A 16,608-nucleotide genomic window follows, 5' to 3' on the forward strand; every position below is an offset into this window, starting at 1 on the left:
AAAACAATTTCAGTTGTTAGCCAACTTCTGTATAAGAAAAAGTTACCCTACCTTTTAGCATCAAAAATCCTACCAATGAATCCAGATCAAATTCCCTGTATCTATTCTCCAAATAGGAGGTAGCTTTCTCCAGGACAGGAAGGATCTTTTCTCCCATGGCAATCTTGCTCTCTGACTGGTGTGAATCTTGGAGAGACAGGGGTGGTAACAGCAGCATTAGCAGCAGAAACCCAGGTAGGTACATGTCTCAATCCTTTCCACTCAGACAAGTAGTTTGCAGCAGCTCCTGTGCTGGGCGTCACACACTACCCTCCCTTAAGTCTAGCTCCCCCACACTCCAACCCCTTTACTCCTCACTGATCAAAAGGAGGAGCAAAAATTTCTATTACTGTAGACAAGATGATGAATGCCAATTCTGCATTCTTAGGGCAGCTGGTCTTAAGTAGAGAGTAGAAGAAATGTGGGGTATGACTTTGCCTATGGATTAGGGCCCCATAGTGAGAGTGGGGAGAAGGTCAGCATGCCTGGATTAAGTGGTAGCCCTGGTTAGGAATACACTGTTGTCCCTGGAATTGGAAATCTTTAGACACAGCCTGATGAGAGGATAGTAGGAGAAAGAAGGGAAAGAAGGCTTATTCTCTCTCAACATTCATGTTTTGTAGTTTCTTCTGACCAAATAATTTCTTTTTTTTTTATTTTATTAAAGCTTTTTATTTTCAAAACATATATAGAGATACTTTTCAACATTTAACTTTGCAAACCTTGTGTTCCAAATTTTTTTCCTTCCCTTATTCCCACCTTCTCCCCTAGAAGGTAAGTAATCCAATATGTCAGACATGAAATTCTTCTATACATATTTCCACATTTATCATGTTGCACAAGAAAAATCAGATCTAAAAGAAAACAAATGAAAAAGGGAAAAAGCAAGCAAAAAAAAAAAAAAACAACAAAAGGATGACAATACTTCCCCCTGATCCTGTTATTGGATGCAGATTCTTCTCTTCATCACAAGTCTATCGGAATTGGCCTAAATCATCTCATTCTTGAAAAGAGCCAAGTCCATCAGAGTTGACCATCACATAATCTTGTTGTTGAAGTATATAATAATCTCCTGGTTCTGCTCACTTCACTCAGTATCAATTCATGTAATCTCTCCAGGTCTCTCTGAAATCATCTTGCTGATCGTTTCTTATAGAACAATAATATTCTATTACATTCATCTGCCACATTTTTTTTAGCTATTCTCCTGCTGTTGGGCATCCACTCAGGTTCCAGTTTCTTGCCACTACAAAAAGGGCTGCCACAAACATTCTTGCACATCTAGGTCCTCTGGGATACAGAGTGAGTAGAGGCATTGATGGATCAAAGGATATGCACAATTTGATAGCACTTTGGACCTAGCTCCAAATTGCTCTCCAGAATGGTTGGATCTGTTCACAACTCCACCAACAATGTATCAATGTCCCAGTTTTCCCATATCTCTTCCAACATTCAGCATTATCTTTTCCTGTCACTCTAGCCAATTTGAGAGGTATGTAGTGGTATCTCAGAATTGTCTTAATTTGCATTTCTCTGATAATTATTTAGAGCATTTTTTCATATGACCAGAAATGTTTTTAATTTCTTTATCCAAGAATTGTCTATTCATATCCTTTGACCATTTATCAGTTGAAGAATGGCTTGAATTCTTATAAATCTGAGTCAATTAGAAATAAGGCCTTTATCAGAAATTGTTTCCCAGTTTATTGTTTCCCTTCTAATCTTGCATTGATTTTGTTTGTGCAAAAATTTTTTAACTTAATATAATCAAAAGTATTCATTTTGCATTCTATAATGTATCATTCTAGTTCTTCTTTGGCCACAAATTCCTTCCTTTTCTACAGATCTGAGAGGTAGACTATCCTTTGTTCTTCTAATTTGCTTATAATATCAATCTTTATGTCTAAAGCATAGACCTATTTTGATCTTGTCTAGGTATAGAGTGTTAGGTACAGGTCAATGCCTAGTTTCTGCCATACTAATTTCCAATCTTCCCAATAATATTTGTCAAATAGTGAGTTCTTATCCCAGAAACTGGGTCTTTGGGTTTATCAAACACTAGATTACTATAGTCATTAATTATTGTGTCTTGTGAACCTAACCTATCCTACTGAATAACTTTTATTTCTTAGCCAGTACCAAATGTTTTTGATGACTGCTGCTTTATAATATAGTTTTAGGACTATGAATTTCCTGTTTCTTATTTCCCAGTCCTTTATCAGCTATTTAGAATCAAGCTTTGTTAATTCTATTCCAACAATATTTCTCACAATGCAGCCCTGCTGTCAGTTCACATGGTCACCAGCCATCCAAGTTCAGGTTTGTAACACTGAGCCTTTTAATTGATTTTTCTGTTCCTAACCTCCACTCCTCCTCCCCCTCCCCCCGCCATTTCATTCTTTATATACCTGTCAAAATAATCTTCCTATGGGATCATTATGACCATGTGCAGTAGGCCATTATCAGGACTGTACCTGACAAAGAAGGGAGCAAGCCCTATGGTAGATAGAATTTCTAGAAGAGATATACATAATAAGCTATTACATAGCCAAAAAAAATTGCTTCATCATAGGCAGTTAAAACACAAAGATTTCTTGAGAAAAATACAGAAATGGAAGGGAGAGACTAAGAGATTTCATTAAAATTTTAACTCAAACTTGTCCTGCACTCAGGAAAAGGCAAAGAAATTCTCCTATCCACTCTTCTCTGTTCCCAGAACTGAACAGTAGCAAGTGCTATTGGGACCATAAGTCAGTTATATTATTTTTTTCCCCTCTTTAAATTCATTTATTTAATATTTTCCCCAGTTACACTAAAAATATTTTTGTACATTTGTTTTTAAGATTTTTGAATTCTAGTTTCTCTCTTATCCCCACTCACAATTAAGAAAGTACATATGAAGTTATTCAAAGCATTTCCATAAAAGTCAAGTTGTAAAAGAAAACATAGCTATCACTCTAATGAAAATAAAAATCCGCAAGAAAAATTAAGTTAAAAAGAAAGAGAGATAGAGTAATAGACAATGTTTAGATTTATATTCAAAATCAATCACTTTCTTCTCTGTATATGGATAGGATTTTTCATCATAAGTTCTTCAGATGGATTGTGGATGATTGTACTACTGAGAATAACAAAGTAATTTACAACTGGTCATCCCAGAACATTGATATTACTTTGTACAAAGTACATTTCACTTTGTTCATGGAGGACTTTCCAGGTTTTCTTTTTCCTTGGGAGCATCCTGCTCATCATTTTCCATAGAACAATAATATTCCATCAGAGAAACTTGCTTCAAATTTTTTTTTACAATTATTATTGTTAATTATATTCCCCCTCCCTATTTATTTTCTCTCTCCTTTTATCCTGTCCCTCCTCAAAAATGTTTTGCTACTGATCACTCTCTCTCCCAATATAACATTATGGGTGAAACATGAGCTACCTTGGGAACTTTACCACCTATAATTTCTGAGGAAGAATAGTTTTCTGAGTCTTAACTTGCTCAAGATTTGTTTTTTTTAACTATATACTTTTATTCATAGCAATTTATAGTCTTACTTAGTACACTGTTAAATATGAAGTTCTCCCCTTCTCAACATGCCCCCAAAAGTTCATTAAAATAGCTATCACTTTTCATAGCTACTAAATCTACTAAAAATACATGCAATTTTTGTATGTTTCCCAAAGTAAAAGGCATTATATTGGTTTGATACAGGAAAAATCTCCCACTAATTTTGAAACCTTCACTCAGTTTTTTGATGCAAAAAGAGCCTAAGCAGCTACCCTACCCCTCTCTCTAAACAAGGACAGTTTTCCAAGCTAATTTTTCTTTAATTGGCTATTTTTTTTATGAATTAGAACTGATAAATGCTATCAAAAGTGTCTGTTTTTATTTTGTTTGTTTAGGTAGGCAGAACTCCTTTCTCTCAATTTCATGATATTCCAGAGAAAGATGGTTTCTCTTAGGTAAATAATAGGTAATAACTAATAGGTAAAAGGAGTGGTAGTTCTTAGTTGGAAGTTTATAAATTTTTAGTGGATATAGTTTTATCTTTGTATTATGATCTGGCTACTCACAGGGAAGTGATGAAAAAGAACTCTCTCTCCTCATCTATAGATTTATTGCATTGAAAAGCAAAAAAGAACTAAATTTGTGTCTCAAATTCATTAATCACTATCTTTTTGAGCATGGATTGCCACATAAATATGTTGGATCTGCTATAGGAGTTTTCTTGAATGTATTCTGAGTTTTGTTCAAGTTGGTCAATCAGTAAGCATTTATTAAACTCCTACCATGTGCCAAATATTCTGCTAGATGCTAGGGATATAAAGACCAAAAAAGAAAAAAAATGAAATAATCTATTTTCTCAGGGAGCTTGTGTTCTCTCAGAGAAGCTAAGAAGTATATACAGAAATAAATAAAAAGAATAACAAAAAAAGTATACAAAGTATGACATGAATATGTGCAAAACAAACAGTAAGTAATTCAGTAAAAGTCCTTATTGAAAAGCAACTCTATCAAGAGGGATATAAAGACCTCTTGTAGGAGTTGGTTTTTGAGCTCTAAAGGTCTGAAAGAAAGGTGTTAAGGTAGGGGTTAGGAGGGAACACATTTTAGGTATGAAACAATGCAAAAATGAGAAATGAAATGACATGGACAAGAAATGGAAAGAAATCCATTTTGGTTGGAACATAGAGTGTAGGGAAAAAGTCATATATAATAAAGTTGAAAAGGTTGAGGTCTAGTTGTGAATACCATCAAAAATCAGAGGATTTTTTATATCTAATCCTGAAGATCCTGAACCACTTTAGTTTATTAAATAAATAAGTCTTGGTCATAACTGTCCCTAAGGAAAATTATTTTGGCATTTGTATAAAGAATTGATTAGGGGGAGCAGGGGAGACAAAACAGGAAGCCATTGCAATGATCCAAATGAAAGGTGATGGGGGTAGTGGCTGTGCTGCATTTCACCAAGCCTGCAGGAACAGCATCCATCTGGGCCTAGATCTGACTATTCAAAAAAATCAGCTGAGACAGATTTAGGCCAGCTAGTCATGAATTGCCCAATATAGGAGGAGGTGAGAAACTTGGATATCCAGCCCTCCAAAAAAACCAGTCTGAAGCCTAAGACTCTCCAAAAAAACAAAAAGGAGAACAATAGATTGGGGATGCAAATACACAGATGAAAATACAATTTAGAAGAACAAAAGCAAAATGCAAAAACATTAAAATATGCTCATTATGCAAGCAAAACATATTGATATCGAAAACAGAATGCATTAGGACAACCTAAGCATCACAGGTCTCCCAAAGAACATGACAGAATAAAAAAATCTTAACATCGTAATAAAGGAAATAATAGAAGAGAACTGCCTAGAATAGCTAAACATAAAAAATGAAAATCCAATGGAAAGAATTCATACTATGGCTCTAGAGGGGAAAAGAAGACTAAAAACTCCAAGCCACATAGGGGTTAAAATCAACGTTAATTAACTTAATTAATTAAAAACATTAAGTTCTACAGGCAATCAGGAGATTCAAATACAAAGCAAAGGACAGTTAAAGAACTGAAAGCTATTCTTTACCAACTAGAAAAAGTATAAAATAGAAAAAAAAATGTGTTTTAAAAAGCAGTGGAGTTCAAGCTGCAGCCCAGTATGCCCTATCCTGCAAATTTAAACAGGATGTTCAATTCAACTCAATAATGATTTATTAAGTGCCTACTATGTGCCAGGCACTGTATTAAGCACTAGAAATAGAAATAAGAAAAAGGGATAGTCCCTGCCCTAGGGTTGTTCATAATCTGATAGGAGAAGACAACACATAAAAGGAAGCTGAAAAGTGAGCATGTGTTTGGGGTATGGAAGTGCCCAGCACATGTTGATCTGTCTAGTCAAAGCCAAGAAGGAAAATGAAGAAATATGGGGAATGTGAGTTTTTTGTAAAAGAAAATGGTTAGGCCTTTATAAATCCTCATGCCCGGGACGCTTTTCTTAGTCTGTCTCTTAGTTCTTGTAGTTTTCTTCAAGATTCAGCTCAAATTCAACCTCCTGCAGGAGGCCTTTCCTCAATCTTCCAGTTGTTAAAGCCTTCCTATCTGAGATTACCTTTTATCCACTATAATGTATCATATATATATATATATATATATATGTATATATATATATATGTATATATATATATCTAAAACCCTCGGGTAAAGTTTGCTGAGGGACAGCCCTATGAGCTACATGTCTCCTTATATACCACATTAACATGAGAGCTCCATGAGACAAGAGACTGTTTTTGTCTTTCTTTGTAGCCCTAGCACAGAAAAAATGATTGACACATAATAAGTACTTATAAATACTTATCAGCAATGTTAGTAACTCTGTTCTACATATACCTTCCTAAACTATCTGGTCCAACATACAGATGAGAGGGCAGAAATGGCTTCAAAGATTGATGGGACATTTTTCTTCAGCTTTCCACTTTCCACAGAAACCTCCAAGTGCCATCTGCCTTCTTATCAACTACACAAGGATATTTTCTGTAAAGAAGTATACTAACCTCCTTTATCACAATGACTAAGAAGGCATTATCACTAATAATAGCTAACATTTATGTAACTACAGGGATTACTCTATTGCAAGAGTTTCCATATGGTTCTACCAATAATAACCAAGAAGGGACTGTTGTAAGTACCCAGACAGGTAAAAACTCCCAGTAGCTAATAATGCCATTTCCTTCTGTGGTTTGCCTCTCTATGGTAGGGAAAGTATCTACCATATCATTCATCATGTAACAGAGGCTCATTGTTTTCTTAAAAAATAAAAGCTAGGAAGGTTCCCAAGAATTGCTTAGCCCAGGAGACTAGGTCTTGAGCTGTTAACATGCCAATTCAACTACCTAAAAACATAAAAGAGCCATTCCATAAGGAGTATATGTCTTTCAGACTTGAAAAATTGATTGCATGTAACTCATCACATTTTGCTCTGTTCATGAAATGCATTTCTATAGGGAGACAAGAGAATCCACATTTAGCTGAACCAGTGCAGTATCTCCCAGCCATGGCAAGTAAGCCTCCTTTTGTTAAGTGTTAGAACTACAAGCTTCCCATTTTGTCCCCATCTTGAGCCTGAGTCAGTAAGAACAGCCTGAGTCAATTCTGACCCAGAACATTTTGTTGCAGAAGGCAGGTTTAGATAAAAATAGAACTGTGGCTCATATGTTGGTTGAAGTGGGAGATGGATGACGCAAATATGGAGGATTGGGATGATTGGGTGGCCATATATAACCATGTCATATGTCATGTCATACCGTAGTAAGAGCCCTCTTATAGTGAGGACATATAGAGTCCTTTCAGTGAAACAAAAAGAAGGCACCCAGTGACTCAAAGTGATTAGCTTATTGAGTGCTAAAAGAGGCTGAAAGCATAAATATCATGGCAGGTAGAGAATTCTCTGGTAGTAGTTAATAGTCCTAGGAGAAAAAACAAACAGGATAGAAGAGTGAGAAAAATGAAAGTCAATTGGCTTAATGGAATCAGCAGCTAGAGACAGGGTTCTTGTGTTGTTGTTTTTTTAAGAACTGTGACGACAAAAGCAGAAGAGTAATTTATGACTTATGTAGCATGTATAACCCAGGTCCTCTCTCAGGGCTATTCCATCTTCCTGACGCTCCTTGGGCATCCCGGTGGATTTGTGGATAATTCCTATTCTTTGCCACTGGCTTGAAAGTCCCTTCCCATTTATTAGAACAGTTACTAGCACTCTAGTTCTATTTAATCGTTTAACAAAGGGTAACATTTACAAAGGGAAATTTACTTACAAAGGGAAAGAAAGATATACCAAGAATAAACACATTTTCTCTAACATCTCAAGAGCAAAATCCTCCTTATAGCACCTCAGTGTGTATTTGTTGGGAAGAGATATAATCATAATTTAATTGAGTTCATACATAACATTGGTCCCAACAAGTTCACATCCAAAGAAGGCATTAGTTCCAAATGGGTCATCTCAAGGCTGGAGATTCCATCCCTAGCACCTCAGTTCCCCAGATGTGAATAGAATAGAGGACCAAAGCTTTTCTGAAGAAGCCAACAGTTCTAGTTATGCAGCTAATGGTGTAATCTGTAAAGTATGGGTCAGGAGTAAAGAAGATATGAGCTAAAAATTTGTACTTAAAGTGAATTTTTAAGGGCTAAGAGTGTTGTTAAGAATTGACACAACTATTTTGTTCTATATTCACCATTTTGATATAAACTGTTTTAGCATTTACTGAAGGATCAGCTTGCAATAGTGCTTGCTTTCTTTGAGATATCCTTTCAGCCTACAAAAGGTTTTTATGATTGCAAAGGAAGATTTTGGACCCATATGTGCAAAGATGTTTGTAGCAGTCCTTTCTGTAGTGGCAAGAAACTGTAAACTAAGTGGATGCCCATCATTTGGAGAATGGCTGAATAACTTATGGTATCTGAATGTTATGGAATATTATTGTTCTTTAAGAAACAATTAGCAGGGAAATTTCAGAAAGGCCTGGAGAGACTTCCATGAACTGATGCTAAGTGAGTAGAAACAAGAGAACATTGTACTTAGCAACAACAAAATTATGTGATGATCAATTCTGATGGACATGCCTCTTTTCAACAATGAGATGATTCAGACCAATTCCAATAGACTTGTGATGGAGAGAGCCATCTGCATCCAGAGAGAGAACTATAAAGACTGAATGTGAATCACAGCATAGTATTTTGACCTTTTTTGTTGTTTGCTTGCTTTTTGGTTTTTTTCTTTTTTTTTTCCTTTTTGATCTGATTTTTCTTGTGCAGCATCATAATTGTGGAAATGTTTAGAAGAATCGCATATGTTTAACATATATTGGATTATTTATTGTCTAAGGGAGGGGGTGGGAGGAAAGGAAGAAGAAAAAATTTGGAAAACAAGATTTTGCAAGGACAAATGTTGAGAACTATCTGTGCATATATTTTGAAAATAAGAAGCTAAAAAAAAGACTTTAATGTGAATAAAGACACATTCCTTCTTTTGTAATTGATAAGCATCTTCTTTCTGTAATAATTGATAAAAGCATTGATAAACAAGTATGGTTTCCCTCCTATGTGACCAAGCTAATTTGTAACAAGCATTCTCTTCGCTTCACGTTCTGTAAACAATAGATTGTCACAATGGCATAAATATTAATCAGCCGAATTATTAGAGACATACATATCTATTAACTGCTGTCAGAATGTTTCTCACTCTGAATGAACTGAAGTTTTCTTATCTCTGTCTCCTATGCTGGCTTATTGGCAGTAGCTAGTCAGTGAACCCAAACAAAATTCATGCAATACTAGCCTCAGATACCAGTTAAGATCACCTTAGACAAGTCACTTAATGGCTCCATGCTTCAAAATAAGAGGTTGACTTGACAGGCTCTAAAGTTGCATTTAGTTCTACATCTATGACCCTATGACTTGTGGTATACCCGTATAGTTTCTCCCTCCAGTTTTCCCCCTCAAAATGAGAAAAAAATCAAAATGAAAGCTTTGTAACAAGAAAGCATAGTCAGGCAAAACCAGTGCCCATATTGGTTGTTTTTTTAAAAAATCACACCAAGATAAAAACAAAACAGGGAGTCTTGTTCTACTTATTAGTCTATCACTTCTTTGCCAGAAGGTGGGCAGAATTCTTCATCATCAGTCCTCAGGAATAATGATTAAGCATTGCATGGATCAGAATTCTTAGTCTTTCAAAACTGTTCATTTATACAATATTGTGTTGCAATATGTTCTTCTACTTCTACTCTTTTTATTCTGCACCAGTCTAAGTCTTCCCAGGCTTCTCTGAAATGATCCCTTTCATCATTTCTTATAGCATAATAGTATGCCATTCACACACTACAGTTTGTTGTCAATCTCTGATTTATGGTCACTCCTTTAGTTTCCAGTAAGGGCATGCCATAAGTCATAGGATCATAGATTTAGAACTGAACACAACCTTAGAGGGGGTTGTCAAACTTTAAAACTAGAATTATGAGGATGAAAGTTATTCCTGTCTGGCTGGGGAGTAGGCAGTAGTCTTTATATGTCTCCCTCGTTTTATGTATATCCCTGTATCATGGTCAGGGCTCCAACATAGCTGCTAATACTGCCTGCCACTCCACGCTTCAGTGTAGAGGACATCAAATGCTATTTCATTTACTCCCCAGATCCCGGAATAGTTTGGATAGAGCAGTTTCTGGTCACATCACATCTAAGATATAACTGTGTAGTTTCCTAACACTGGAGCTTGGGGAACTTGATGTTGCACTTCAAGCAGGCATATGACATTAGAAAAGACAGCTCTATTTGCTAGCTGCTTAGTAGACCCATAAATTAAGATTGGATCTTAATCTGGTCTCCCTGAATACCACCATCATCACTATTCTAGTCAGTACAATATGCTTATAAATAACCAGGACAAAAGAGCAATAGTAGGAATAAGACTACAAGGGGGAACCTGAAGTCATGTACAAACTGTCTCAAAGATCAAAGGAGTATAATTTGCAAACTTTGCATTACAAAATTCACATCCTGGTATAAGTGATGAATCAACAGAAGCCATCTAGGTACTGCTGTCAAGACCTTTTGGTTTTATGATATGGAAATTCCAAAAAAAAAAAATCCAGATTTCCACAGCTCCAGATCAGCAGAACATCAAAAAAGATCCTTAACTTTGAGATGTAATTTTGGAATTTTACTGACAACTTTAAGAAAATTTGGATATATTAATGAGCTTATCCCAAGGTGACTTAGATAGGAGTTGTTTTGTCCCCTCTTCCTCCCCCCAAAAAACTATAAAAATGAAACTTCAAATTTCTCCACACCCTTATCCCACATTCTTCCATCTCCATCAAGTTTTTGCCACTTAATGCTCTCAACTCTAATCTGTGACTGTGAGTGATGTTCTCTGCCTCCCCTGCATTCCCATCTTCTTCCTCCCTCTGCCTTCCTTTCATATCCCACTCCCCCATCCAGAGCCACACAGTATGCCTAAGTACCTTTTCACTGCTTGCCTTTGCTTTTATGGGCTTCTTGCCCCCATAAAGTTTAAAGTATAATTACTTTGGGTTTAAAATATAATTACTGGTCAAAAGATATGAACAGACAATTTTCAGATGATGAAACTGAAACTATTACCACTCACATGAAAGAGTGTTCCAAATCACTATTGATCAGAGAAATGCAAATTAAGACAACTCTGAGATATCACTACACACCTGTCAGATTGGCTAAGATGACAGGAAAAAATAATGATGAATGTTGGAGGGGATGCGGGAAAACGGGGACACTGATGCATTGTTGGTGGAGTTGTGAACGAATCCAGCCATTCTGGAGAGCAATCTGGAATTATGCCCAAAAAGTTATCAAAACGTGCATACCCTTTAATCCAGCAGTGTTTCTATTGGGCTTATATCCCAAAGAGATACTAAAAAAGGGAAAGGGACCTGTATGTGCCAAAATGTTTGTAGCAGCCCTGTTTGTAGTGGCTAGAAACTGGAAAATGAATGGATGCCCATCAATTGGAGAATGGCTGGGTAAATTGTGGTATATGAATGTTATGGAATATTATTGCTCTGTAAGGAATGACCAGCAGGATGAATACAGAGAGGCTTGGAGAGACTTACATGAACTGATGCTAAGTGAGATGAGCAGAACCAGGAGATCATTATACACTTCGACAACAATATTGTATGAGGATGTATTCTGATGGAAGTGGATTTCTATGACAAAGAGACCTAACTGAGTTTCAATGGATAAATGATGGACAGAAACAGCTACATCCAAAGAAGGAACACTGGGAAATGAATGTGAACTATTTGCATTTTTGATTTTCTTCCCGAGTTATTTTTACCTTCTGAATCCAATTCTCCCTGTGCAGCGGGAGAACTGTTCGGTTCTGCAAATATGTATTGTATCTAGGATATACTGCAACATATTTAACATATATAGGACTGCTTGCCATCTTGGGGTGGGGGGGTGGAGGGAGGGAGGGGAAAAAACGAAACATAAGCGAGTGCAAGGGATAATGTAAAAAAAATTATCCTGGCATGGATTCTGTCAATACAAAGTTATTATTAAATAAAATAAAATTTAAAATAAAAAAAAAAGTATAATTACTATCCTGTTTCCCACTGTCAATCGTGGTCTTTCCCAGGGAATACCCAAAGAACCAAGTATATCAGCCCCTGTTTCATAATTTCATAAGTTAACTATCAATTCACACCATCTTTTACATAAATATAGAATATCTGAAGGAATATAATGAACAGCAAGTATAGTGAGCAGTTTCAAAAGGCTGCAGAATGCCCAATTCAGAATGCAACAATGGACCCTAGAGATACAGAGAACTGGGTAATATGCTTCATTTGAATGGAGGACTCTACTATAGTTAGACAAGTAAGAGAATTAAAGTGAATAAATTATTCCTGAAAAGGCCAGAAACTGAAAAGGGCATTCTTAGGATCAGAACTTGGGTACCTTCTGTCCCAAGATGTCTTTGTCTTCATCCAGAGGAGGAAAAGTATGTCCAGAGAGCTTTAAGTTATGTCTCATAATTATCTTTGTCAATGTAAATGTCTTCCTAAAATGGAAGGACAACACTAGAACCTTGAACAGAGGTTGAAACCCCATCCATCAATTGCTATACTTCCTTCTGGAGAAGTAATTGCCATGACTGGTAGAAAAAAATGTTTACTCTTCCACTGTGTGTGGGGTGAGAACTATTCCAATTACCTGTTTGATGAGGAGATGCTAAAAATAAAGAAGCCATTTATTTGTGCAGCTGGTGAACAGAGTGTCTTGACTAGTGAGAGCTTGCCGTATAAACATTAATGAAAGTGGAGATTCAATGTGACCAAAAGACCAAAGGAGACTTGGAGAGAAGACTTGTATTAACTTTTTTTATAATAAAATTTTATTTTTTTAATTACAAAGCATTTGTTTTTTCTACTTCCAGATATCCCCCCGCCATGGGAAAAAGTCAAAATAAAAATACAACCCTTCTAAAAAGTAAGTACAGGGGCAAAAAAAAGAGATGTCCCATTCTACTTATTAATGCATCACCTCTCTGCCAGAAGGTAAGGAGAATTATTCATCGTCAACAGATGAAGTTTTGCATTGACCAAAATGCTTATGTGTTTCAAAATTGTTCATTTATACAATATTGATGTTGCACTATAAATTATTCTCCTAGTTCTGCTCTCCATTCTGCCTAAGTCTATCCCCAGATTTCTCTGAAATAATTTGTTTCATCATTCATTAACAGAACAACAGTATTTCATTGCATCTACATACCATAACTGGTTCATCCATTTCTATGCCCATTGATGAGCATTCCCTTAGTTTCCATTTCTTTGCCACTACAAAAAGAGCTATTATGAATATTCTTGTTTTTATGTAGACGATTTTCCTCTTTATTTGATATCCTTGGGCAGAGGTCTAGTATTAATATAATTATCAATGGATAGATACAGTTTAGTAAATTTTGGGGTATAATTATAAATTGGTTTTCAGAATGGCTGATCCAATTTATAACTCCATATCTTTCATAGTGGCAAAAAAGTAACCCGTACTTTGGAAAGTGTGCCCCTTCTTAACTTTAGTCACATTCGTAACTCCTATCTGCTCCTATGTTCTTGATCCTGAGACTGTCTGAAGTTTATCCAGAAAAATCCAGTTTCCCCTCAAGGTTCCAAATGACTGGAAAGCTGAACACTACAAACTTGCCCTCTGAATTATACCTTCCATTTTAAAGGAATTATTCCCTTACGTATGGACAGTTAGGTGGTGCAGAAGATAGAGTACCAACCCTGGAGTTTGTGTTATCTAGCAAGTATTTCACAGCATCACTTTGTATTAGTAATGCTCTTACTGAAAGCTGGGCTCAGAGTCATGAAGACCTGCATTCAAGATCTGCCAGTACTCTACACTAGCTTTGTGAATCCAGAGAAAATATGTGGTCACCTCTCAGACCTCTCTGAGGTGATATGTATAGACATCCCCTCTTTCAACGAAATTCCAGATACAGACAAAAATAAAATACATTTATTAAGGAAGAAAAGGAGCCAAAACAGTATTTAAAATTTTAATCGGTTCTTATGGAAATGTAAACATTAATCTTGTTGATGTAGTTTTCCAAATATCAGGTGCTCAAGTCATAATGAACATTTTTATATAACACATTTTGTTTTATATTAATCAATCTACTTGATCCATGGGGCTACCCTAAAGCATTTTGCCATGATTAATGGAGAAAGGGAAATTGGTTAGACATGCAATAATGATGCCAGGTCTTTATACTCAGAAAATATTTCTTTTATTCTATAAACTTGGATACAGGTACAATATTAGGGTCAACATTCCAAGAGCTTAGAAGAAACCACATGCAGAGCAGCCAGAGGAACATCCCAAGCAAAAGTGGGTGGGAACTTTACATTTCCATTCTTAATCAACAACCATCTTTAGTGATCACCATGCTTGCAGCTATAACGTTCTGGTAGACTGAATGATACTCTCCCAGCACTGAGAATTCAATCCTGTCCACATTATATACCTACATACTCTGATAGATCAAGAATATACCCTCAAGCCTGAGAACTTATGTCTGGCACCCAATCTGACAGTCACCTACTCACCAGAGACCTACCTGATTTATTTTTAAAAGCAATGACATTAATTACTCTCTGAAACCAGTAGAATATCCTAGTATACTGGTACATTTTAGATTTATTCATTTGTAGATCTTAGATTCAAAGTAATGGGATAAGGGTAGAGAAAATGGGAATAAAATGTTCCTAGAGAACTCCAATACATTTCAGGAAAAAATAATCATCAACTATCCTTATTAAGCAGAGAACTTATGGGAGAGAACTAGCCAGTGATGGTTTTGTTCCTGTGAAATCTCAGTTTTGAAGATGTGTGGGTTGCCCTCTATACTGCTAACTGCTATGCTACTAAAGCAAGCCCCAAAATACATCTGTGGAGTTTATCATGCCCAAATTTGTAACCAGAGCATAAAGTAACTTGACACTTCTGTTTGCAGTATAGATATTACTAGTCATATAAGCATTTACAAGTTATCTCATGCACATTATTTATAAAATTGTGTTATTTTGGAAAAGAACCCTTTTGTTTCCTTGGTTTCACAAAGGTTGTTTTTCTCATACCTGTAATGCCGTCCCTCTTCCTCCTCTCTGCTTTGCAGAATCCCTCACATCCTTCAAGGCTAAGTTTAAAGTGCTACCTCCTACATAAGATCATTGCTGATCCTCTCAATTACTCATGTCTGTCCCTGCCAAAAAAAATTATTCATCTTTATTTTGTATTTACTTTTTTGAATAATATTGTCTTCCTATCTCTTCCCTCTCCCATTTGAATGTAAGCTTTTTGAGAGCAAGAACTATTGTCTTTGTCTTTGTATTCTTAATGCCTAGGATAGTACCTGGCACATGGTAGGCACTTATTACATGTTTGTTTAATAAATTTCCTTAAAAGTACAGTCAGAGGACTGTACATTGTGACATTTATCTTTTACCCTCCAATTTCTAAAACTTCCACAAAAGCAGGGTGACAACATTGAGACACTGCCTCCCTCAGGATCTATTGAAGCTGATGAAGAAAGAAGGCCTCAAAAGACTTGTGTTCAAACCAACCATAGAAGGAAGAGTTAGCCCTAGTTCTTTCTCAGTTTCAAGAAAACACAAGGGAGCCAGCTTTGTCACTGAGACTTATTTATCCAGAAAGCAGGTAGGTTTCTTACAGTAGAGATCAACATATCTAAGAATAACAAATTAGAGACAGGCAGCATAAAATGTCCTGCTTTGTTCTTCACCCTTACTACCTCTAAAAAACGATCCTATAACTTTCCTGAGGCAGGTCCACTTTTCAAGAAAAAAAAATTTTAATCATGAATTTTTTTTTATTTCATTGGATAATAAGCCAAGGAAAAAAAAAATCTTGAGATTATCTAAATCTAACCCCCTCATTTTCAGAAAAGTAACCTGAGGCGTCAAGAGAATTAGTGATGTCCCTGAGGTCACACTGTTCTTTCCATTATACCAAACTAGTTATACCCACCCAAAGATAAAAAGAAATTGAGAAAATAGTTTCAATCAAGTTAAGCACATATTGTATTTTAGCAAAGTAATTAAAACTAGCAGACCATGGTTGCTGCTGTCAGACTGGTAACAGAACTTTTCTACCCTAGTTCCATACTAAATGGGAAATGAAACCCTGATTCCTATAAACCAAAATGATGGATAGGTTATTTAATATCTGGGATTTACTTGTGCCATCACAGACAAGTAGAAACGAATCCTTTTGCATACAGCCAAAAAATAACTCTCTGATCCCTAACTATAATTATATTACTCTTGAGACAAGAAAACTTTTTTTCAGAAAAATGTAGTTAGGTACCTGACTACAAACCAGAGTTCCCTGATCTGTCTCTTTTGAGGCCTCTCTACAAGTAGATTCTACTTAGAAACTTAGGATCTCCCACTTGGTTAAGATTTAGACATATAGAAATTAATCCCTTCACAGTTATAGCTCTAGG

The sequence above is a fragment of the Antechinus flavipes genome, chromosome 1 (genome assembly GCF_016432865.1).
Source record: "Antechinus flavipes isolate AdamAnt ecotype Samford, QLD, Australia chromosome 1, AdamAnt_v2, whole genome shotgun sequence".
NCBI classification, from domain to species: Eukaryota; Metazoa; Chordata; class Mammalia; order Dasyuromorphia; family Dasyuridae; genus Antechinus; species Antechinus flavipes.